Raw genomic sequence first — 25,493 nt, forward strand, 5'->3', positions numbered from 1 at the left:
GTCCATATCTTCCTGTCACATGGGAGTCCTTCATTATGTTGGTCCATTCCCTTCTCCACTGGCCCTCACTGTTTGGTTATTGTTCTAGTTAAAGTATGTCTCCCAGAACTGAACATGCTGCTTCTGAAACTGCATCCTTCCTAGTGATCCAAAGAACTTAAGCAAGACTTCTTGCAAATCATGAAGAGGACAGACACATTCACAAATGTCACCTGCTGCAGCCTGAAGCTAGGACTGTGGGTGCTAGAGTTCCCCCCAGCCCCCAAGGATGTTGAATGTCATCCATATCACTCTAGTGGCTTCCACCCCTCACCTTCCTCCTCTCCAAAGATGGCTCTTCGGGAGATGTTCTATGGGCCCTCATGCTGGACAGCCACACCACAGCCTGGGAGGATTCTATTTCCAGCCACCTCTCTTGCACAAGTGAAGATCCGGCCAGCCCACTGGATTCTTGGGATGGGAAGCTCTGGGAGAAGCCAGATTGTTATCACTGTCAGATATAATTTCCTCCCCCGACATTGCCCTCCGCCAGCCTGCAGTGTCCATCTGTCTTGGAAACAGTAAGGTCCCGGCTGAGTATTTTTAGACCCAGCCTTTGTTTGTCTGGAGTTACTTCCCACAAGAGCTGTCAGCTCTGTCCATTCTTCTCTTCTAGGTCTATGGTAAGATCTCTAATGATCTGTAAAGCACATGCAGGGCTGAATGTCCATTAGAATGGTGGAGGTGCAGCCTCCCTTCCCTCCCCACCTCCTCCTGCAAGGGTGGCTTTTCCTGTTTTGACTTGCTACAGGTGTTTTGTTTTGTCTTTGTTTCTTGGTCTCTTCTTATTGTCCTGTCACTATTTTGAAAAAAAAAAAAAAAGAATAATATGCCACTTCTCCCAACCCTGGGAAACAAAATAAACCTTATTTAAAGATTTCCTGTGGCATGGGAAGTTGCACAGCTTGTTTATGACAGGTAAATAGGAGGAGAAAAAATAACATGGAAGGTAAGGGGAACAAACATATCTCAGAGATAGCACTAATGTTCAGCAATAGGTTACTAGGGACCATTAAGTCCAATCATGGTTTTACAAATTGGGAAACTGAGGCACTATGAAGGAAACAGAAATCAAGGCTCTGCAAGTAAGACCAGGCACATCAAGTCATACTGAGTAAACTGAGGCATCACAAACATCAGCTCCTTGCCTATGGGGCCAAAGCATGAGGCTGAAGGCTTATGGGAAATGACAGGAACTTGAGAAGAAAGGCCCTCAGGAAGAGGAGATGTGTTCTGGGTAGAAGGGAGGGGATTGAGAACTTGCAATGCAGAGGTGCATGTGAGTAGGCAGGAAAAAGAAGGGAGACAGTAGACAAAAGAAGGGAAAGCCCTACAGGGAGAGGAGCCCTTAGGAAGAGGCAAGGAGATGGGCATGAAAAGAGGAGACTAGAGTATCTGACTGCTCATCAGAGTACTCAGCCCTTCCTTATCTGGAGCTCAGAAAAGGTGCTTTAAATAGACACTCAGTTGACTATGACCTGTGTCATTTGGCCAAACAGCTTTGGGAGTGGATTTTAAATGTCCTGATGGAAAACAAGCTATGATATATGTCTGGTTCCAGACTATTTTTGGTTGATTTAAGTTGTGAAATCTTGACTTTCAAGTCCACATGAATGGACACTCTGGACAAAAACATTGAGCATAACCTGGCCCCAGGAGACTGAGAATCCTACCCCACTTGGCTACAAACCCACAGCAGGAGAATGGGAGGGATCTTTTGGCTCTCAGGCCTCAGTTTCCCTTCAAAGAATACAAGATCTGCTTCATAATTTTTTAAGCTTTTTCCTTCTTAACATTGTCTTTGATTTAGTCAAGATCTGATAGCAGGTAGGCCAGAGTCCCTATCTTCTAGGTGGCCATTTAAAGTTTTTATTTTTTAACACACATGGAAATGAAACTCTTCCGTGGAGTATATAGGCACAAAGAACCTGGATTCAAAACCTTCCTCTACTACAGACTAGTTCCATAGCTTGAACAAATCACTGAATCTCACTATACCCTGTTTCCTCATTGTTAACTGGTAATGGTAAAAGAATACACTTCAGAAGTCATAAGCATTTATGAACTAACAATCTCAAACTCTTACAATTCGACGTAACAGGCAATATTACTATCACATTTTTCCTGCTTCTATCTAAAGTCATAGCAGATATTCTGACACCACACTCAAGGAGACCATGAACTAAGAGATAGATAGTGATCTGTCATCAGGAAATGGAAGGCAGCATCAGGAAGTAAATATGGAAAAGGGGTGAGGAGTGGCACTAGCTCTTCCACTTCATGTTGAGTATTTGAGAACTTGTGCTGCAAACTCCTTCCGACTCTTTTGAGTCAGCAGGCCTGTGGGACCACACCAGACAGGAGAGCCTCTCACTGGAGTCAAGTGAACAAGGGCAACTGAGGGGCTTGGGCTCCACATTCAACATGAGTCTCAGGATCACTAATGATTAACTCCATTTTTTTATTGTATTCGCCAACCAGAAAAAGGGATTTAGAGGTCCCTGGAGTTTCTACTGCCTCATACTACACTGCCCCAGGTCAAGTTCTTTCTCTGTGATATCACAGGAATATTTCTAAGCATGTAGCAGAAATTTGACCACACACACACACACACACACACACAAAACACATATGAAGTCTCCATATCCCCCAGCATTTTGATCTGGATACTCAACCTGTAACTGAAGCTGGAGATGGGTTACCGAGGCATCCACTTAGAGCCAGTAGAACCATTTATCCTTGCACCTTTGACAAAGGACACAAAGAACACTGACCATTTCCCCCAAGAATGCCACCAAGTGACCTGTTACTTAATCAATGGCTATCCATCTAGCTGTGTATCCTCAGAAATGGCTCTTATGAAAATGTTGACTTGTGGATCGACCCTAAACCCACCAAATCAGAGCTTCCATTAACAGGACCTGGGATTCTATAACAGGTCCCCTTAGGTACTATTATCATAAAATGCTCTTTAAAAACCCAGTGCCAAAGAATAAAAATGTGTATGGATAGCCTCTCTCTCTCCCAGAAAGCACAGTCAGCCTGGCCAACTAATCCCTAGCTTCCATTCAGAGGGTCCCTGATACAGGTTGTGGGTCAAGCAGAGACAAAAATATTTCTCCTCTTCCTGTTTCTCCATAATGAAGTGCATAGGTAAGGGATGGGAGATGAGGGAGGTAGATTCTCAGACAAATACTTAAAATACAATTCTGTGGTTGAAGCACGAGGATGGGTAGATATGAGGAGCAGGAGAGAAGCAGTGTGGTCAGGAGCCCAGTCTTTGGAAACACATATATATGCCTAGGTTTGAACTCCATCTCTACCACTGACCCTCTGAATCCTATGTACCTCTTCTCAGTTTCTTATTTTTTCCAAAGTGCAGGGCATACTCATGAAACTCAGCTAAGTTACCTGACCTGGAGCCAAGCCCAGCACACACTAGACACTTGTAGACTGCCAGCCTCTTGTGACTTGTCTTTGTGCTTTACTGATGAAACTGTCTGCCAGGATGCTGCAGAGACAAAGATTATCTTATCAGGAACTATTGTTAACTGTGGTTGTCAAGGTGAATAATATATTCATCGAGATGTCTCAGAAAAGAAGATTGTGTTTTATATCCTATTGTTGAGCTGAAAGTAAGATTCCATCCTCTGGGGCCTTGAGGGCTATTTGTTTCGGCCCTTCAGAGTGTTCTGGAGCCCTTGGAGCAGTATTCCCTAGAAACAGAATGCCTTGCTCTCCCGATGGTGGTATGGTCCTCCAGGTTCTTCCCCCCAGTAGGGGGGGTCTCATATGGTCTGGGATGGAGGCCAGCATCTCCTCTCTTGGAGACATGTCAGCCCAAGATGTGAGGACAAATGGCCTTATTTGTTCATTCTCTGGCAGCTGAGTTTCTACTGTTATGAAGTTCTTTCCCACGCAGGAATCCACAGCTGGCTCACTCTCCTGAAAAAACTGGGGTTGCAAGGTCATCAACAATGACAGTGATCCTATCTGCATGGCTCTGTTCCAAAACCCGGAATATTTGCTGTCATATCACTTTCTCTGAGAGACCATCAGACCACCCTCTTTATAATCTGCTCATACCCTCACCCTCCATTCTTCTCACCTACAGCAGCCTCAATGATGCCTCCTGCAGCTTTCCAGCTCCAAGAAGAGTGATTGGTCAACAGCCTCAGATGCTGTGCTCCGCATCAGTCAGTGCACTTAAGAAGACAACACACCGTCCACCAGTTGCTCCCAACCAATCAATGATAGAGTATTTCAAGAAGACTTGAGGCTCCTGACCCCCACCCTACACCATCTCTAGTACACTAAATCTTTCACTTGCTATACTCGTCTGTATTTTCCACCTCAACCGAAAGGCAGAACTTTCTAAAACTGAATCATTCATTAATGAATTTCAGGCACCTGAAAAATAACACACAACAATTATCCCTGAAATAATCAATGTCTGTCTTACAAATGGAAAAATGGGATGTGGAGAGGTTACATGATTCTCTTAGGTGGCTCAGTCAGTAAGTGGTAAGGTTAAGAATGAGATCTGACCTTCCTAACCCAATGTCTCTTCTTGTCTCTCATCAGTACTACCTCTCCTTTGATCTTTGTTATCCATCACTTGTAAAGTTATATAACAGCAAATATTCTGAGTTTTGGAACAGAGTCATGCAGATAGGATCATTGTCATTGCTGATGGCAACTGTTATCCATTCTCTGTGTCCTACTCATGTACTCTTCTCTTTGTCCTTCTCTATTTTATTTATTTCTCATAATAGATGTGTGTATGTGTGTATGTGTGTGTGTCTGTGTCTGTCTGTCTGTCTGTCTGTCTCTGTATATTTATGTGTTCCTTTCCTCATTGAGTCTAAGATAAGCTAGTGTATCAATAGTGCTCAGGAATAAGGGACTCAGGAGGACATGACAGAATGCAATGGGTGAAACAAAGACATCTTACATCTTTGAAGATATGAGACCAGAGAGACTACACAGAGAGATGAGAGAAGAGAATGAAGGCCAAATGTCCCTGGGTGGGACTTCACTAGCAGGGTCAATCCTGCTCCTTGTTAGTTTTGTGACATACATCATCTTTTAACCTCTACGTCTTCCTGGAATTGGCATCTTCACTTCAGGAATTCCAGGTCTACTTTCCTTACAGTAAGAAAGAACAAATAAACTGTTGGGGGCTGGGGGGATGGGGGAAACATGCTTTCCATGTGGAAACAAAAACAAGTCCTTAAGGGAGGATGGATAGATCCAGGCAGCCAGTGAACTTCAACCAGGTTGGGCTCTCCCTCATGCTACTTTGTCCCTTGAAAGTCGTTATCCATCTGAATAGTAGAGAGGGGGCCTGGAGAATGGAGAGAGACTTTACTCATCCTGCAAGATTTTGGCAATAGTAGGGTGCTTTTAGGCTATAAATGTGAGAGAGGTAGGAAAACATGAGCCAGGGATGGGCAGGAAGCTATTTCCCTGGAATCTGTCAGATTTGCTGGAGGTCTTGAGTGCATTCCTGGCACAAAGAATACTTAAACTCATGCAGACAGAAATAATGAAGTTCTGGAGGGTGGCAACAGTAGATTCTGTTGCCTGAAGGAAGGGGTAGAGTATACACATACAACACTGTTAGAGTCTCAGCTATGTGCAAGCAACACACTAGGGTCATGAGTGGGCACTGGGCCTGCCCAGATCCCTCTCATAAGACCCTTGGGCCCTAGAAAGAGTAAATGAGCAAATGCAGACGTGTTGCTGTGATGTTCCTTCTCTGGTCACATTGGGTGACAAGGTGTTAGCAATGATTTCACCTATGACACTCATTCTGTTCAGCCCAGCATCTGGCAGAGGTCATAGCATATGCTATAAAGGGCCAAGAATTACCTCATAGCAAAAACCTCTGATTCAACAGAAAGGACTGTCTCTGGGCCTCAGGAGGTCTCTACTGATTTACAACATCATGTAGGGGCTCCAACCTGCTCTGAGGCCAAGGAGCCTACAGTTAGAGAGATGACTTAAAAACTCTGTAAGGAACTTAAAGAATGATAGAGAATGTGGGCAAACGACCCATGTTGTCTTCACTATACTCGAAAGTCACTGTAAGGGTGTTCCACTCTGCTCTTCAGATGTGTAAGTACAAGTGATACCCGACACAGAGTGGTCTTCATATCCTGTGTGGATGGTGTCCATGAAAACAGAAACCCTTAGCTATGGATACTGAGTTTTATTTGCTGCAAGGCCAGGGTAAGAATAAAATAGATTGTGTTTGTGAAAGTCTTTGAGAAATGGAAAAGTACTGTGGAAGTAACAGGCATTTTTAGCATTGTATGAATCCAATGCCCCGGCCTCTAAGGAAAGCTGTCTGCCAAGACAGTGTGGGGAGGTTGGGGACAGGTGCCCAAGCCTGCCTTTAATGCTAAGCATATGGAACAAGTCATTTCATCCTTCTGGGCCATTTATTTCTGAGTCTTAGTTTCCTTATACGGTAGTATAAGAGGAAGATAAATTAGGGTATTGTGTTCCTGAGACATTTGTGGATCTGTTTACACAGCCCAGGTAGCAGAAGGGATCTCTTGCTGATGTCGTGGTAGAACAGAAACCCTCAGGAGACTTGGAGGCCAGCCCAGACTCTGCCACCAACTCCCTGTAGGAGTCTCTTGACCTAATTTTCATCCTCTAACAGCAAGGTCGTAAGACACTCAGTTTTCAAGTTCACTGGAAGACCCAACAATCCAACACTCAATAACACCAGCTCAATCCAGGGGTAGAGATATCTATGAGAGTGGACAAGCCCAGATACAGCAGCAGAGGGCTCAGTTCTGCACTTTGTAACGGGTGACTTCCTGAAGTCAGATGTGACAGCTGATGCTTTGTCTGTTGTCTTAGCATCTCTATGATTATGTGATGAAACATTATGACAAAGGCAACTCAGGGGAGAAGGGTTCATTCACAGCTAAAGGGAAGTATCTGTCATGAAGTTAGAAGCCTGAAACTGTTTGTCTTAGTGCATCTACAGTCAAGAAGCAAAGAGCATGAATGCCTGAAACTGTTTGTCTTAGTGCATCTACAGTCAAGAAGCAAAGAGCATGAATGCTTGTCTGTTGCTTGGTTCCTGTCTCCATTTACACAGTTCAAGATGCCAGCCAGGGAAGGTTGCCACCCACAGTGAGTCTTTCTATCTCAATTAGTACAATCAAGATGCTAATCCCCCACAGACTAGCCTAGTGATTCTAGATTCTTTCAAGTTGATAATTACTTCTCTAGATAAGAAGTTCTAGATAAGAGTAAGACATCCAGGTTAAAAATAAGAAAGCCTCCCACCTGCCCCTTCTCTGCTTCCTCTTTCTTATTCACTCCAGTGGGATCAAAGGAAAACAGAAATACTTCTTTCTCCAAATAAGCACACTCTCAGCAGGGTCCTCAGGTGAGCATCAAAGCCTCACTCTCCTCCTGGCTGTCCTCTCTGCTAGTAAAAGTGACACACAGCTTTGAGGTTGGCAATAAGGAGAAGGAAGTAGGGCCAAGTAGAGGAGAGGTGAGGAATTCTCAGATCCCTGGAGGTTGGTCTAGCAGTTGCTGTGGAGAGCTCTAAGGAAGTCCTGCCATGTCCAGTGAGCTGAAAGGCACTTCCTGGCCTGAGCTAGCAGGGCCACACTTCCTGTGCCTCAAGGACAGAGAAAGAACAGCAATGAGAAATGGAGAGATTATTGACTGTGAATTTCATTCTGGTGTGTCACAGACTCCTGGGTTGATCCTCAGAGATCACTCTGGCATAGTAATGTCTTCCATGGTTTCTGCCTGTTGATTCTTTAGCCCCTGCTTGACCTCTTCCGTTGATAGAGGTTAGCTTACAAGATAGACAATTTCATGATGAGCAGTTCTTTTTTTTTTTTTTTCTGGTTTTTTGAGACAAGGTTTCTGTTATAGCCCAGGCTGTCCTGGAACTCACTCTGTAGACCAGGCTGACCTTGAACTCAGAAATCTGCCTGCCTCTGCCTCCCAAGTGCTGGGATTAAAGGCGTGAGCCACCACTGCCCGGCGAGCAGTTCTAAATTAGAGATAATACTCTGTCCACTGAATCAAACAAAACTGCTTCCAAGGAACCTGAGAGCTGCCTTCTAGAATTTTCTAGGACAAAATGGCTATTACTTCACTCCTGCCTCCTTAGCAACATGTCTAAGACACGACTTGTGTTAGCGGATGTCCCTTCTCTGCAACTCCATTTAGCAGCCTTTCAGGAGGAAAAGTGCAAAGAGAAATGACCAACCAGGTGATCCCTCAAGTCCCTATGACTCTAATATTCTAACTTTAAAGATAAAAACCCACAAGTGCATACATCTGTTTAACCAAAATCTGGGTTCAGCTTCTAGCCCCATGGGCTTCCCCCAACTCCATTTCTGTCTGGTTTTACTTCCTCACTTCTCTCAGAGAAAGCAAATGAAGAGTTGGGTAAACAATGACTGAACTATGGAAACTCCAGATTCTGGTCTTCACAGTGTGCCAGAACATTAACAAATAAAATGACTGCATGACCTTCATGATATATAGTTAATATGCTCCTCTGGTACCCTGACTCATGCTCACTGTCATCTATGACCTTTGGCTTGGGTCATGGTAGACAGACCCTCTTACTTTCTTGCTAAGAGAATGTAAGAGAATGTAAGCTACCTTGGAAAGTAAAACACTACATTCTTGCCTGTTCTCTATTGTCTTCTCTGGTTGAGGTCCTGGATTTTAAGGTGTTTTCAGATTTCCTGGCAACTTCCCTGCATGTCCACAGAGACTTAGTGGATATCCCAGGGGCCCTCCTGCAAACAGCAAAGAGGACAGGTAGCCATGTTGCAGAGAAGGTTGAAAAGGAAAACAGCTCCTATAGGTAGCTCAAAAACCTGCTGGGGAATGCTGTCAGCTGGCATGGGCTAGCATATGCCATGGTAAAGCAAACAGCAGGGGTTGGCAAATCCAGAGCCTAATAGTGACCACAGTGTCATGACTGCTCATTGAGATGCTATTAGGACATTGGTCACCTGGTGGTAGCTTTTTATTTACAGATCCTGGATCTTGCTGGGCCTTCTTCTGCCTTCTTGATCTATATGAGAAAAAAAAAAATCAGGCTTCAGTGGATTTTTCCATCTGAACAGCCTAAGCCAAATTAACATAGATATCCCTATCTCCAGCTCAATTCACCAGACCTTTCTCCCCTCCTAACCCACCCTACCATGCACTCCAAAAGACCCCCATTTCTTTTCCTGAGGCCCTTACCTCAGAAGAGAAAGCAATAGGCACAGTGTAAGTTGTAGAAAAAAGACTTTCCAGGTTGGAAATATTCTCTCTTCACACTACAATGCCACAGTGGGGTAACAGTCACCTCTTACATTTGCAAACACACATGGGGGCCACCTCATCCACACACATACACTCAAGTCTATAACTGAGTATGTTTAACTCCACAGTTGTCCTTACACCTATGATACAGAGTTACAGTAATAAGGACTGATCCAATACAGGTTTAGAAAAGTCAGTGCAAGCATTTTGGGATGATACTAACCAAAAGCCACTAGGAAAGCTCCACTGGGGATGACAAGCTGCCCTCCCTGAGTCATTCTTTGTATATTCCCTTCAGTCTCAGAGCTGAAGATTTACCGAAAACACGACAGAAAACAGGCTTCTGTCTGCAAACTTGAAAGTGCCAAGTCACTATTTTTTGACTGTGCCTCCCAAAATTTCACCTATAAAAGCATAGCAGTATGGGATGAGATCCAGTGGAACCTAAGTGGATTGTAGGGGCAGCACCCCCATGAACAGATTAATACCTTTTTCATTCCAGTAAGCTGTCACTTTGGTAGGAATGGATTAGTAACCTTGAGGAGGGGTTGTCACAAAGATTATCTCTTTTGTTTTATTTATTCTTCACATGCCTACATGTTCTTCTGTTTCCCACCATGAGTTTAAGCAGCTTAAAGCCTTTACCAGAAGCTGGGTAAATTCTGGTGGCATGTCTTTGACTTCCCAGCCTCCAGAGCTATGAGCCATAAACATCTCTTGGTTTATAAATTGCCCAGTCTCGGGCATTCTGTTATAGCAACAGACAACATACTAAGATAAAGGGTATGGAGATGGTGACAAGAACATCAAGATAAGAAAGACAGTAAGAGAAGATGAATCTCTCTAACTCTTTGCAGTTCAAGTTCAGCCATTAATAAAAAAAGATAGAGAAAAGATAGAGATAGATAGATAGATAGATAGATTGATGATAGATAGATAGATAGATAGATAGATAGATAGATAGATAGATAGATTTAATCACTGTTTTTTTTCCCAGTAGAGCTCTGAGGTTTGATACAGCCTGTTTTCTCCAATTCTTGGAAATGTGATCACCCACATTGGGAATCCCTGACAACACTCCATTAGACAGAGTCCAAGCAATCAGAAGGCCCCAGGGATGTTCAGTTGAGAAGCCTAAGGATGATGAGCCCTGTCAATAATGTTTATGATTTGACAACTGCCTTATTATGTAGGATGTGCTGGGTCACTCCTGAGAAACTATTGAAACAAATAATCTGTCATTAAATGATCTAATAGAACAAGTGTTGTCAGGTTCTTGGAAGAAATTCATAGTCTAAAGTTATTCATAGATTCTTAGAAGTGAAGGTTCTTTTTGTATCTTCTGCTAGGGTCTCTTTACTATATTAATGGGTAAATCTCAGCCCAGAGAAATTGGAAGATTTTCACAATGTCAAAATTGGCCTTCTTTACATATGCCCTTATCATGGAAGGGCTGATATCATTTGTACCTAATACAGTGGAAAGATTTAATCAGACTCTGACACTCAATAGTGCACGGCCTTTGGCAAGATCCTAGACATTTTAAAATCCACAAAGAGGCCAAGTGAAGTCAATTCCTGTAAAAAAAAAAAAAATGTCATAGTTCATGTTTCAGTTGTTGAGCAAAAACAACCTATCACTTACTTGGTCATAATTAGGGGGACCCAGGAATGGTCAAGCACAAATCAGCTAAGGGTGAAAACCAACACTGACTTCAGAGATGAGACAGCATCAGAGCACTTCACCAAGCTCATGGCTGGGTCCTGGCAGCTCAGGAGGCTGGCATGACAGACTCTCTGCAATATCTAACATCTCAATAATTTCTCCTTCCTTGGTGACTTTAATTGTTTTCAAGTGTCCACACTCTCTTTCATATCCTGCATGCTTCATACATACATTCCAAATACCATTTTGAGTAATTTCATCCTCACAACCAGGGTTGGCTTGAGAACTCAAATCTGGTCAATTCCCATATAGCCTTCTCCTGGGAGCGTTATTGCTACAGAAGTGGGCATGTGTTGTATAGTGGTTTCCTCTAAGATTAAAACTTTCAGTCTTTGAGGGAAACTTAAACAGGATGTTTACAGGGAAGTGAACTAGGATGTCCTAAAAGGAGGTGAAATAGTGCTTGGAAGGTTATTAAGACAGGAAGTAGTAAATAATTCAAAATAGCTTCAGGAAGTCCCTGAAACTGACCAGATTCACTAGCCCCCGCCTTCTCTAAGAGTGCATATGCAGTAAAGGCTGCTGAGAGAAGGCTCTCAGACAAGCAAGCCACCTTAGAAGCAGCAGAGACCAGCCAAACCTAGAAGAAAGACCAAAGACCAGCTGAGCTGACTGGAACAGGCTCAGACCAACTGGGCCACCTGGAAAGGATACTCTCCATCCTGTGGAGCTGGCTGCAAGCAGTGCATTGTGCTCCAGGTTCCCAGCTTTTGTGAGTTGTCACTTATGCCAGGGTAGCCTTTGATAATGCAGCTATCTTTGAGTTATTTCTGCTCCTGCAAGTAGTCCCTCATCCATATTCCTATAATTAATTCCAGTTAAACTCACTGATTCACCAAGCTGGCTTGGTGGTATGTATACTCTGGTCTGTCTTGGGCTTCCTATCTGGGGTGAGTAAATGTTAATTCATGTCTCCCCAGAAAACAGCAACATGTCACTTAAGTCAACCAGTCAGGTAGAAGGACAGATTTCTTTTTTTTTTTTTTTTACTAAAAACTTCCCATATATGCCTGTTTTTAAAATAAGAAAGCATGCAGTCCCAGCTGCTACTGGTAGCCATTTTGAAGCCATGAGGGAAATTTTGCGTCAAGACCCAATCCTGAAGAGGAAAGATCCTGAACTAATCACAGAAACTAATCTCATTGAACATTCTTTGCCTGGAGCCCATCCTATCAATGTATATGATTTGAAATGTTCCTTAACTTAAATAAGCCTGATGCTCTTTCTGGATTTTTGTGGATGGGAAGATCTTAAATCACAGGCCAGGTAAATCAAAAGTACAGGTCTAGGAAGGGAATAACTTAGGAATCATTTCCATTGTGTTCTAGTCCTCCCGTGTCACTATAACAAAATACTAGAGGCTGGGTAATTTGTAAAGGACAGAAATGTATTTTTCTGTTGTGAATGTTGAGAAGTCCAGGATTGTTGGGCTGTATCCTCCAGAGACTTCTTATTACATTGTCTCATATGAGAAGTAAATAAAGTGGAGGGGAGGGGAGAGGAAGAGGGGAAAAGAGAAGAAAAGAGGGAGGGAAAGGGAGAGGAGAGGAGACAAGATAGCCAACTTCACTCTTTGATAAGAATTTGTATGATAACAAGCCTACTCAGGTGATAACTCCATCAATCTATTTACTCTGCCCTAGAAACCCAACCACCTCTCAGTAAGTCCCACCTACAACACTTTAGATCAGTGATTAACTTTTAACATGTGCTCTGATGCAGAATATGTAAACCATACCATCCTGGGATGGATACAAGAGTATTCAAATGCATTATCTGAAAAACAAGGAAATTAAAATAAGAATCATAGAGGTCACTTCCAATCACGTTTTTGGTAGTAACATCTGGAAAGAGTGTCTGAGGCACTGATAAGCCAAGTAGAGTCACTGTGGCCTCAGTGCCTTTTGCTGTTCTGTTGAGCTCTACCTATTTCTAAGACTCACCCAGGATCAGAGGAAGTGAGTCAAGGTAGAAAGAACTAGTGCTCTGCCTCATTCTTGTGCACTTGAGTAGCACAGAAATATTTCCCAGTGTTTTTCTCTGTGATCTTTCCCTCTTTCTTCTCTTCCTCTGTTCCTTCAGAAGGTGGTCACCTCCCACTCCCTGGTCTTTCTCCACATTCATCTCTAGTCTCAGCATTCTTAGAGATGTGAGTGACCTCTCACCAGTTCTCCCCAGTTGAGAGAGACAAATCAAGATTTCAGAAGTCATTCGATTCTACAGGCATTAATCTCTATCTGGCTTCCTCAGGGTGTCTGTCATCCAATCTTCTGGATCTCCCATTAGACCCTCCATAGGGGTCCTGAGACCCACAGTTCAGATGGGGGTCACAGCATGGCTCCATCATACCTTAGGATGACCTTCTGGCCCACCTGTCAGGGATAGTGCCCAGAAGCAACCAGTTCCACTTGGCTCCTGACCTGTCAGGAAGCAAATGGTCATGAGGGCTGGATAGTCTGTGGTGTAAGACAACATGCATTCCTCTACCAACTCTAGTCTCTTAAGTTTTAGCAGGTTGTACTTCAAGTCAAACTCAAGGGTAGAGGGTAGCTAATGGAATTTGGATTTAAGACTTAGGAAGACCTGGAATATGTTTGTTTGGCCTTTGTATAGAGGCATTGTGTAAAAAATGTTTCTTATTCCTCTAGTAATCTCTTATTGAGTGCCTATGATATGTCTGGCTGTGTGGGCCAGGGCTGGGGATTCCAGGATGGTCTGATGGGGCATATAGTAATGGGGCATGGACATTCAAATGGTGACAGAATTGTTAACTATGCATCATGAACTATGCAAAAAGCTGTAAGAGGTCTGGGAGAGAGGACAGCAGCTGTGCAATATTCTAAGGCTGAGACATTCAACATCAGAAAAAAATAGAAGGCAATGTTTTCCATCTAGCACCAGAACCAATTCATGCATCAGACATCAGTGTAAAAGGCAGTCTTGTTTTGGTCCTGACAAGGGCCAATGGCTAAGTTTTACCTCTTGTCTCTGTAAATGAACTCCCTACCTCTGAGCAGGATGCCTGGCCTGTGGTACACTACCCAGCAACCCTGCCTTATGTAGGGACCCTGGTCTCTGTACTTGTGACTGCCTGATTTGGCAATTATATAGTTAATTTGATTGCATCCTCATCGATTTGCAGGTTTCATGATGGCAGAAGAAAAGATTCAACTTTCCTATCCTCCCTCAAATGCCAGTGCATTGCTCAGCAGGGCCAGAGTCTAGATATTTACTGAGTTAATGTCAGAATTAGTTCAGAATCTGTGGAGACTCTCAGAGATTCCAGGGCCATTGTACCTTGGTCTGCAGCCCTCTCTGAGTTTCTTCTGCTTTGCCTAACCCTGCAAGAAGCAAACAAATCTATATTTTTTTTTGAAGAAGAAAAAAATCTATGTGTTCTATAAGAAAAGTATAAAAGAAATAGGATAAACTATTTCTACATAGAAATTTTTTTTTAAAAATCTAAGTCATGTAGACATAATGCATTCTTAATTTCTTCTTTTTCCCCTAACTTTTTCTCCCACCTTCATGCTTATTCTAGCTTTGGGTCTGTTTTGATCAACTTGCCAAACTATATTAAGTTCAGGAAGGCATGTACAAAAGTGAACGCAAGGAATAATCTCAGCAGGACAATGCCTGCACCTCCGTGAGATTCTCTGCAGCTAAATAGTTCCATCAACTCTCTGCAGAAATCCTATCAATGGCATTACCAGGAATGGGAAATCAAAGAGAAATAAGGTATCTGTCCAAAGTTAAAATGAATTATGCAAAATTACACAACTGAATGCTGAAAGTTTAAAAAAAAAAGGTGTAAGGAATGATGAGGACTTAAAGTTGGCAGAATTCAGCATGTTCTCTTGGCGAGAGTAGTGTGGAGAGCTAGCTTACTAGCTGTTTCTGCAGGCAGCAGTGGACTCTCTAACTTAAACAAAGCAGAAGCACATACATCAGAGTTGTCTTTTCTGCCAACTGGAGTTCAGAGTACACTAGGGGACCCAGAAACAATGATGATGACAGCTAGTGCTTTTTCAGCTTTTACTATAGAACAGATAGTCTTTGCTTCTTTAATCCTTTGACTTGGTAGGTGATGAGCATCACCACTCCTAATGACAGACAGAAGAAACTGGAGTGTGGAGAATTTAAATATCTCCCCATACCCCATCCCCACAGACTCAGCTCTTTTTGTTTTTTTAACTGCTGAAGCTTGGATTTGAATTTATATTATTGGAACTGCCATTTCATAATTGCAGGACTGAAAAGTGGGAGTTTGAGCATGTTATACGAGGGAGCGTAAGCTTTATGTTATGTGCTATGCTAAGACTGATGTAACAGTATTTTCTAGGAGAGCCTGTTGGGGAGAGAGACTAGAAGCAGGAGCTTCTACCAGTTGGGAAGGAGAACTGGGCTAGTCCTCCCTAAGTTGGTCTTTCCATCACTGTGACAAATATCCAAGAGAAATAACTCAAAAGATGGATTTATTTGGGCACAGGGCTTCAGAGTTTTCAATCTGGTGTCCCCTACTCCTGTAGCTTTGGATCTGATGTGAAGGAGCACATCATGGTAGTAGAAGAAGTTGAAAGAAGTGGCTAGTCACCTCACAGCAGCCAGGAAACAAAGGAGGGAGGATGGGACTACAGTTGTGTATGAGTTTCTTCTGAGAATAAAAATTTCCAATTTGAAAGGAATCTCATTAATATGCAAGATTTACAAGGAAGTAAAACAGCAGATATTTCTAAGGGACAATAACTCATTCCATCTCACAGTGCAGCTCAGCAAGACAGAAAGTAAACAATTCAAAATAGTTTCAGGAAGTCCCTGAAACTGACCAGATTCACTAGGCCTCCTGGAGCATATATAACCTATGGGGCTGCTGAGAGATATTTTTAAATAAGCCAAGCTGCAAAGGAGACTCTTAAGACAAGTTGAGCTGCCTAGAAGACTCTCATACCAACCATCCAGCTTAGAAGCAGAGACTAGCCAGGCTACCAGGAAGAGCTTCAGACCAGCTGATCTATCTGCAAAGGACACTCTCTGTGCTATGTTATAGCACAACTGTGCACACAACTGTTAAGGTATTTACAGATTGTGTAGTGTGGGCCAGGCTTCTAGTCTTCATAAGCTGTCAGTCATGTTGGGGTAAGCTTTGCTGATACAGCTGTTTTTGAGTCATTTCTGCACCTGTAAGTAACTCTTCACCCATATTCTTGGAAGTAACCCCAGTAAAACTCATCAGTTCACACAATTGGATGTTGGTGGTATACATACTTTGGTTAGCCACTGTCTCCCTACCTAGAGTGAATTGATATTTGTTTACATCGCCCCAAGAATGTATCATACAACAGCTAGATAGAAGATGAAGTGTTCAAAGATACGTAGAACCAGAGAAATACCTCCTTAAACTAGCCCTATTCCTTAAGTTTCCACTATATCTCAAAACAGTGCCATCTTATGAGGAGTAAGTCTTCAACACATGGGCTTATAGGGAATATTTCAAACTCAAGCTATAATACTGTCCAATGCTTAGATCTTCTATAGAATCCTACCTAATCTTAGGACTTTAGCACACCTTAAAGATGAAATGGATTTGAACGACCAAGACAAATGGCTTTGTACTAGCCCATTCAATGTTATAATATCAAAACACCTGAGGTTGGGTCCTTTATGAAGAAGAAAACTTTAGTTCACAGTTAGGAAGAATCCCAGACATAGCTCAACTATATCAAAGGTCTTATGGCAGATGGTATCATAATGATAGACAGATAGATAGATAGATAGATAGATCAACATTCTCTGAAGTAGTCAGAATCCTAGAACTATCTTAACCACTTCTAGACAACACCCACAAATGACTCTCCACTAGGCACCACCCCTTAAAGGCCACAGTACCTTTCGTCACCACCATATGCAAGATCACCCTTCCGATACATAATCCTTTAGGGGACAAACTCAAGCCACATCCTAACAATAGTAAGCTTTCTCATTCAAGTTTCCATATCTACTCATTAGAATTAATTTGAATATTTGTCTATAAATCAGTACCTTCCACCCTTCCTTCTTAAAATCCTGATGCCTGCTTTTCAGAGGTTCCAAACATCATGATATCAAAGGCTTTTATAGCCAATATGACTATGAGTTATGAGCATGTTCCTCAAATTTTGTTTCAGGGAGTATTGGCCATAGGAGATGCCACATTATCTCCCTTCTCTCCATGAAAAAGATTCTGTAGTAGTTAAATAAGATTGGAAATCCCTTATATCATACTCCTTTGGAAAACTTTTGTGCACACGTAAAATATTTCATAATTCTTTTCATTTATAAACAAAAAAAGTGTTAAACTTTGTTTGGCACAATATATTTAAATAGCATCCATGAGCAACCCTATGCACAGACCTCTGCAGGAAACATAGGGAAACACTGCCTTGGGAGATAATGTCTCTCACTCTCCTTTTGCCCTATAATTCTTGGAAGGAATAATAATGGCCTCTATTCATTCTACTCCACCATTTTTCCCAAGTGCCTTTACAAATATCATCTCATCTTATAATATTTGAAGTTCCAGACCAACAATATTTTTCAAATTCCTTCTTTTCCTTTCTTTGAAGTAGGATCCCAGAAGATACCAATTAGGTAGCTCTATCTCAGAAAGTTAATACCCACCTCTACCTTTTTATTTATTTCAGATCAAACGGGTGAATTTTTCTACTGCTTAAAGAGAGAGAAAGTCTGTTCTCCTAGAAGATGTTTATCAATTTAAGGAACTTCTTAAAATGCATTTTGTTAATGTCAAAGATTAACACTTCTCAGCTCTTTTAAGAGATTTACCTCCCAGACATTTATTCCAATACAAGCTACTTTCTGTTAAGTATTACTTTACAAGGAACACAATCACCAGTAAAGTATTTTAAAAGAAAATGAGGGGTTTCTCCTATGGAGCACTTTAATGGATCAAAGACTTCCTTTCCTTTAAAAAAACAATTCCTACATTTAAAAACAGTAAAAATCAAGGTACCAACTTGATTCCAAAGGACTATACATTGTTGGGTTTCAGCTTTAAGGGGACTATCTGGGGAAGGAAAAGAGGTTACTTTCCTCACTCAAAGGAACTCACTTCTGCAGCTGCCACTTCTGCGAGTCTAAATTTTGTTCTACTCACCCATCTCCACTTCTCTCCTCAACTCCCAAAATGTATGAAAATTCACATTTGAACTGGTATGATTCTTGGCTCTTCACTAAGTCATTGGGTAGTGAGTCTTAAGCTACCTTTATCTTGGGTTTTCATCATTATTTGTAAAATAATAATAAGAGTTTAATAAGAGTTAGATGTGTAAGGCTAAAACTGGAACGAATACAAAGCACCTCCTACACTTCCCAACACGCATCGGTAGCCAGTAGGCAGAAGCACACAGACCTGCATATGCTCCGTGGAAAGCTGTAGTCAACAGAGATAACCATTGGCTATTTTCATGCCTTGTGATTTCTACCCTGGGGAGATGGAAGAAGGTTTGTCTTTGGTCTCTGTGGACCCACACCCTGAAGCATTTTTAACTCAACACACAAGAATCCTAGTCATCCAACAATGACAGTTGTTCAGGGCACCAGGCAAGCTGTCTATCATCAGCAAGGAAGACCTAGAGAGTCTTTTTATTTCTCCACAGCTGTGGCCACAAACCATGCAAGAGAATGTGCACCAATAGACTATCAGTAGACCCAGAAGGGAGTGAGGGGCCAGGACGCAAGCATATGTTCAGTCAAAACACTGTTTGGTAAAAGGTATCAAAACTATCCTCACTTCCAAACCCAGAGAGGTCACTCTACAAATGGAAAAATCACCACCAATAAACTGCTGTGGGCCACTATCACTGGATTCCAAAAGAAGCCAAACGACACCAGCTCAACTTCCTTCTTTCTGTTAGCTGTCCATGGTTCATCTCCTCAAGAGGATGGAGATCTCAAATAGTGAGTATATATGCACTATTTTGGCAAGGGGGTGATGGCAATGACCTTAATCCCCTTCAGCAGCTGACATGGATACCCAAAATCCTCCACTCCCTCTCTCAGAAGCTGATGGCAATGTGGGCAACACCAGCCATGCATGGAATATCTGCATTTACTGAGGGCCCTTTACCCCTCCTGACTCTACCTTGTTTGTATCTTGCCTCCTATCTCTGTGTATTCTCCCTTGGGAATCTTCCCCAGATGGCCTGAGGTGTCAACTGCAGCTAGAAGGTCAGTAAGCTTGTCTGGTTCAACATGCTTTGCACAGTCACTGTATCTGGAAACCCCAGACCTGGGCAGAAAGCTGAACAGCCTGGCCTTGCAGACAAAGACAATGGGTCTGCAGAGCCTGAGCATTCCGGTCTCCCACGTTCAGTGGAAGGCAGGGAAGAAAGGTCATTAATGCAGACGGTTTACGTTTTCTCAAGCCAGCGTTCCTCACAAACAGCTGTGTTTACACAAAGCTAAAAGAGGAGGGAGGGAAGGAGAGAGAGAGGAGAGAGCAAGAGAGCAAGAGAGAGAGAGAGAGAGAGAGAGAGAGAGAGAGAGAGAGAGCGAGAAAGTGAGAGCAAGAGAGAGAGGGAGGGAGAGAGGGAGGAGGAGAGAGAGGGGGGAGGGAGAGAGGGAGGGAGGGAGGGAGGGAGGGAGGGGGGAAAGGACAGTGTTCTGGGGATGACATCATTCTGTGTTGTCTGTTTTGGCTGGCTCCCACAGGGGAGAGGGGGTTGCAGCAGGCTGGTGAGTGGGCTTGGTACTAGGTAAGTATAGGCAGCTTGGCAGTGTGTGTTCACAATTACGAACGGCATTTTCCTGCTCTCCCCTCTGTCCAACCCACTCCAAGCATCCTAATATGTTTATGCAGAAAGCTCTTCTTCCTTGTAGCAGCACCCTCAGAGGAAAGTTAGATTCAGGACTCGGTTCACTCTTTCTAATCTCTTCAACAACTCCCTTCCCTCCCCCCCCACCCCCCACCCCCGAAAAAAAAAAAAGCATGACAGGAGGCAGAGTCATTAAAGTGAATTAAAATGCATCCAAGGGGAGATTATCCCCAAACCATTCCCATATCAAACAAAGGCCCCTTTCACACAGACTCCTGCTCTGTAAGCAGAGATTAGGGAACAAATTCTCAGAACCTAGAGGTAGGAGACAGGCTTGTACTTAACCTCTCTTACTAGACCTCAAGAATTCAACTTCTGCCTGAGTCAGAAACTTCAGCCTGAAAGTGGAAGGGGGCTTCAGAGCAGGACCTGGACCCCTGCCCAAAATACTACATTGAGTCAGGTGTGTCCTTAACATAATCCAGATGTAATGAAGTGTGACCTTTCCTAGCTTCCTGCATTCGAGTCTAAGTTAAGGGGGTCCTCAACAGGCCCTCTCAACCTTCTCTACAGCCCTTTTATTGAGCACCTGCTTTGAGTCAAGCTGAGCCATGACAAAGTCTTGGTCAGGATAGGCATCTTGCTGTGGAGGATCAACCTGAGGAAGACAGGTTGACTGTGAATGAAGTTCAGTATGACACAGACCTAAAGATGCAGGAAGGCTAGTGAAGATAGCACTGATGATTCTTCATCTGGAAGGCTCAAGAGAACATCAGAGGAAACTGTGACCTGCAGACACAGTCTAAAAAGAATAGATGCCCAATCAGGTGAAGTTAGGCTGGGGATGGAGAAGGAGAAAGGGAAGGCATTCCAAGCAGAGGGTATAGAATGACCAAAGGAACCAAAGACAGAAAGAGCACTGCCTTGTGTGGTCCCCAAGGACCTTTCCCAAGAGGAACAGAGCATCCCAGCAGGGATGTTGCAAAAGATAATGGGTTTGTGTGCTTGGTGGAAGGAGCTAGAAGATTGCACTCCTCTGGCTTCAGTGTTATTGGTGGATTTCAAGCAAAGGTCATTGCATAGTCAGATGAGCATTATAGGCAGGTTGTTCTAGGAAGCACCCAAGGCTAGAGGCACAGAGACCAGTCCAAAAACAAGCTTCAAAACCCAAAGAAGAGTTTTTAAGGGTTGGGTGTGAGGTAGTGGTGATACAGGATCTGCATGTGGCATATTAAAGAAAGAAAAAGTGGAATCAACTGTCCTTACTTAGATATGATGCAGGAAGAAAGGTGGCTCTAAGGCTTAAGGGCTGGAGGATGTGATCCTAGTCCCTTAAACAGGGATTTTAAGGAAAGAAAGCTGCTGGGGAGATGCCGGTTACCTCTCAAGTACTTTCTCCTGTCTTTTAATAATATTTCTCACATCTCTCATGGCTTCACCTACCAGTTCTGTATGGCTCCCACCAGCTTGGAGCAGATGCTCTCCAGTTTAACCTTCTGCCTGAATGTTACTAGCCCCATCCCTGCACATGGCTCCTCTAGTTAAGATGGTTTGTGTGCCTAAAGGATCTAGTAGACCAGCAGTGTAGGACTGTGAAAGGTAGCCCCGTTTCTGATCGAGCGCAGGCTGGAAACCCCAGTGACCCTGAGGGACAGCAGGCATTTCACCATGACCCCAGACTCCAGGCTCTTGACATGAAGCCTCCATAGATTTGTGTCCTTCAGTCATGTAAGGGCAACACCTCTAGCCCTTCCACAGGTAGAGGACATGACCACAGGCCATGTACTCTCAAGATATATCTCTATTTTAATGAGATACTAAAGGCCTGAAGAGATTAGCCAAATAAGCTTTCCTTCCCAGACTCTCCTCCCTGCAAAAAGTATTTAACCTCAGGCCCACCCTGAGAAAACTGGGTACAGTTTTTATTCATCTACTCTCCGCCATGACAATAAAAGCCTTAAAACCATGGATTGCCTCTTTTAATCGGGATCTACAAGGGGAGTCATAGAGAAGGCCTTCATCTACAGAGCCACCATCTAGTCTCCCATACTAGGCCTCCCTGTGCTCCCAACCACAACCACCAAGCCAAGCCAAGCCAGTTACCTGCCCATCATAACTAAGACAAAAATTCTCCTTCCTGGGGGACTCAGACGGAGTGCTATCTGCCTCTCCCCCTTGGCCGAGGGCCAGTCCAGCCCATGGGTCCCCACTCGGTGTCCCTGCAGCTTCTCATAGCCCGACACTGGCCCGGTGCCAGTGTGGGGTGAACGTAGTCAAACTTTATGAGTCCTGCCTCCCAGAGTGGTCCATGGAGGGGCACACTTAACCCCACTTCACCCAACACAGCAGTCCTCAACCCATGGGTCATGACCCCCTTTGGGATTGCATATTAGATATCCTGCATATTAGATATTTACATTACAATACATAACAGTAGCAAAATGATAGCTATGAAGTAGTGATAAAATAATTGTATGGTTGGGGGGTCACCAAGCCTGAGGAACTGTTTTCAAGGGTTCTCAGCATTAGGAAGGTAATCACAACCCAGATTATGAATATCACCCTGTTGAAAGACTCCTTGACTCTGTAGACCACAAATCTGGGTCACCCACTTGCCCATGGCCATTTTGCAGTGCTCTTTGTTGGGTCCTAGTGTTCTGTTTCTTTTTCTAAGGTCCACCTTAGGATCATTTTCCCAAACAATTCCTTCACACACATGATGACTGATTTTATGTGTCACCTTGGCAGCCTTGATGCCCAGATGTATGTTCAAATACTGGTCTGAGTGTGTTCTGTGAGGGTGTTTTTAGGAAACACACGAGTGGACACTGAGTAGCACAGATTGCTCTTATCATATAGGTAGGTCTCATTGAATCAATCGAAAAGTCAACTAAATGAAAAGATTTGCCTCCCATCCACCAGCAAAGGGGATTCTGAAGCAACTGACATTCAGACTACAACATCAGCTTCCCAGCCCTCAACAACTTTTTTAAAAAGAAAAAGATTATAATATAACTACATTTCCTCCTTTCCTTTCCACCCTCCAAACTCTTCCATATACCCTTCCCTACTCTCCTTTAAATTCATGGCTTCTCCTTTAATTGCTATTGCATGCATATATGCATATGAATATATGTATGTATTCCAAAATAGAACCTGCTTAGTCTCCATAATGTTATTTGTATGTTTGTTTTCAGGGATGACCAATTGGCACTGAAAAGCTAACTGGCGTACTCTTCCCTGGGTGGGAAGGACCACCTCTCCTGCTCCCAGCTTTTCTCCGTTTCTTACAGTTCTTTTCGTAAGATTGACACCTCCTCCATCCACTCTGCCATATTCACTGGCATCATCCTTGTTCCGCTCATGTTTGGGTAGTCCTGTTGGTGAGATATTAAGAGTGCAGCTTCTGACAACTCTAGGAGACATGAGCTCACAGCAAGCTCCCTGATCCTCTGGCTCTTTCGGTCTCTCTTCCCTATCTTCTGCAGTATCTCCTGGGCCGTAGGTGCAGGAGTGTTTTGTAGATATAGCTACTGTGATTGAGATCTACAATTCTACATTTTGACTGCTCAGCAACCTTAATATATCTACACACACACACACACACACACTACATCTTCTCTGGAGAACTCTCACTAGTACAATATACAAGTCTTTATGTTGAACTCTGCTTTCTGAACAACTCTGCTAAGGATCAGATTAAAGATGTTGAACTTGAAAAGAAACATAACACACTGTGATGGTTATTAACTGTGGTAACCACAATCATGTGGGAAATCAGCCTACGAGTGTGCCTACAGAGGATCTTAAATGAAATTAACTAAAATGAGTATATCTACCTTTGTGGAGGGGGGGTTGGTTGGTTGGTTGGTTGGTTGGTGGGTTGGTTTGAGACTGAGTCTTACTAGATAGCTCTGACTAGCCTGAAACTCACTTTGTAGACCCGACTGGCCTTGAATTCCCAGAGATCCTTCTGAGTATTGAGATCACAGGTTTGCATGGTCTCGCCTTCTTTGTCTTCACTTTCATGTGCCTAGGAAGATTCCAGACCTGGTTGCAAAGGTCAAAACTCAGAGGAATAAAAGATGGGTAGAAAGTTAGGCCAGTGAATATTTAATTAAAATTTCCCTAGACTACCATTTTGAAAAAACAAAATGGAAAAGCTATGTGTCTTTGATATTTTACTTAGCTACTTCAAGAGCCCTGGGGGTTGGAGGGAGAGGAAACTCTTTTTCCCATTTCATCCTGGAGGAATCTTAACTTACTTTCATCTTCTAATTACTTGCGCTTGTTTTAACATCTGTGCACATTCTGCAGCCTCCGACAGTTTTATGTGGCTTATACAGTACAAAGCACAGAGGACTCGCATTCCTAGGTCCACAGTTTCACTGGTAATGTTCAGAGGGGCGGAAGTTATTCTTTATAGAATCATGGCTCATCCACATGGTCAGACCTGCAATATGTCCAGGATCAGGCCAAACATTCCCTTGGCCTCTGACCTGTCTGCCCTATGGAACTCAGCTCACCACATGGGCTTTTCCTTGTTTCCCTCATTGCATCCATTAATGAGTATATATGCATTTACCTTTGCTCTTTGGTCATTATCTGTCTCTGCTAGTCTGCAAGATCCTCCTCAAAAGGTGGCCATGGCATCTCTGGACATCTGCCTCCCAGCTCAATATGAAACATGCAATAAATGCTCACTAAATGCTGTTGAATGTCAGTTCGGGGAACAGCTGGACCAAAAATGTGCAACGTATTAAACCTTACGACAGAATTAACTATCCTCCCGTCTCAGCTGTTCTCTCACTTGAAGACTGAAAAGAACGAAAATGGGATGGAAAAGTATCTGAGTTATGAGGCCCATGAAGCCCTGGTACAAGCTGAAATTGGAGAAAAACCACTAAAGCATAACCCCAAGAGCCAGGAAGCAGAGTTCAAACAGCAGCCAGTTGGGAGTCTGGGTGGATTGTTGATTTTGAATCAAAGGATAACCTTCTGGAGCCATTGTATTGACTGAGCCTCGGATTGCCTATGAAATAAGGAAATCACACCTGTTTGTTTGTTTGTTTGTTTGTTTGTTTGTTTGTTGTTTTCAGGTATGTTAGCAGAACTTCATAATTTAAAGAGCAAATAAAGTAGTATTTTATATTAAAAAAATATGAACATAGAAAGGGGACTGTTTGAGAAGAGGAATACAATCAGTGGAGGGAAAGGAGACCAGAGATGGTGACCAGTGGAAGACTGTCATCAGGTTCATGACAGACAACCATGAACACACCACAATGATCTCTCGTTATCAGCATCTTGAATATATGTACTAAAAGGTAGCACTTTGTTTACTGAGACATTTCTAATATTCAAATATATATTTACTTGATACTTATCTAAAGGTTGAGACCATAAAAATACAACATTCATATGTGTAGATAAAAGTTGACAACTTCTTGCCAAACTTAGCTACAGTCTCCAGATTCCTGTAAGTAAATGGTGACTTGCTACTCTTCAGGTCAACAGGGCTGATTTCCAAGTAGGTACCTAAGGAAGATTCTATGGAAGACAGAGAATGGTTAGCTGTTTAACACATCATTTCTCCCTCTA

The sequence above is a fragment of the Grammomys surdaster genome, unplaced genomic scaffold (assembly GCF_004785775.1).
Source record: "Grammomys surdaster isolate TR1022 unplaced genomic scaffold, NIH_TR_1.0 126546, whole genome shotgun sequence".
In the NCBI taxonomy this organism is placed as follows: Eukaryota; Metazoa; Chordata; class Mammalia; order Rodentia; family Muridae; genus Grammomys; species Grammomys surdaster.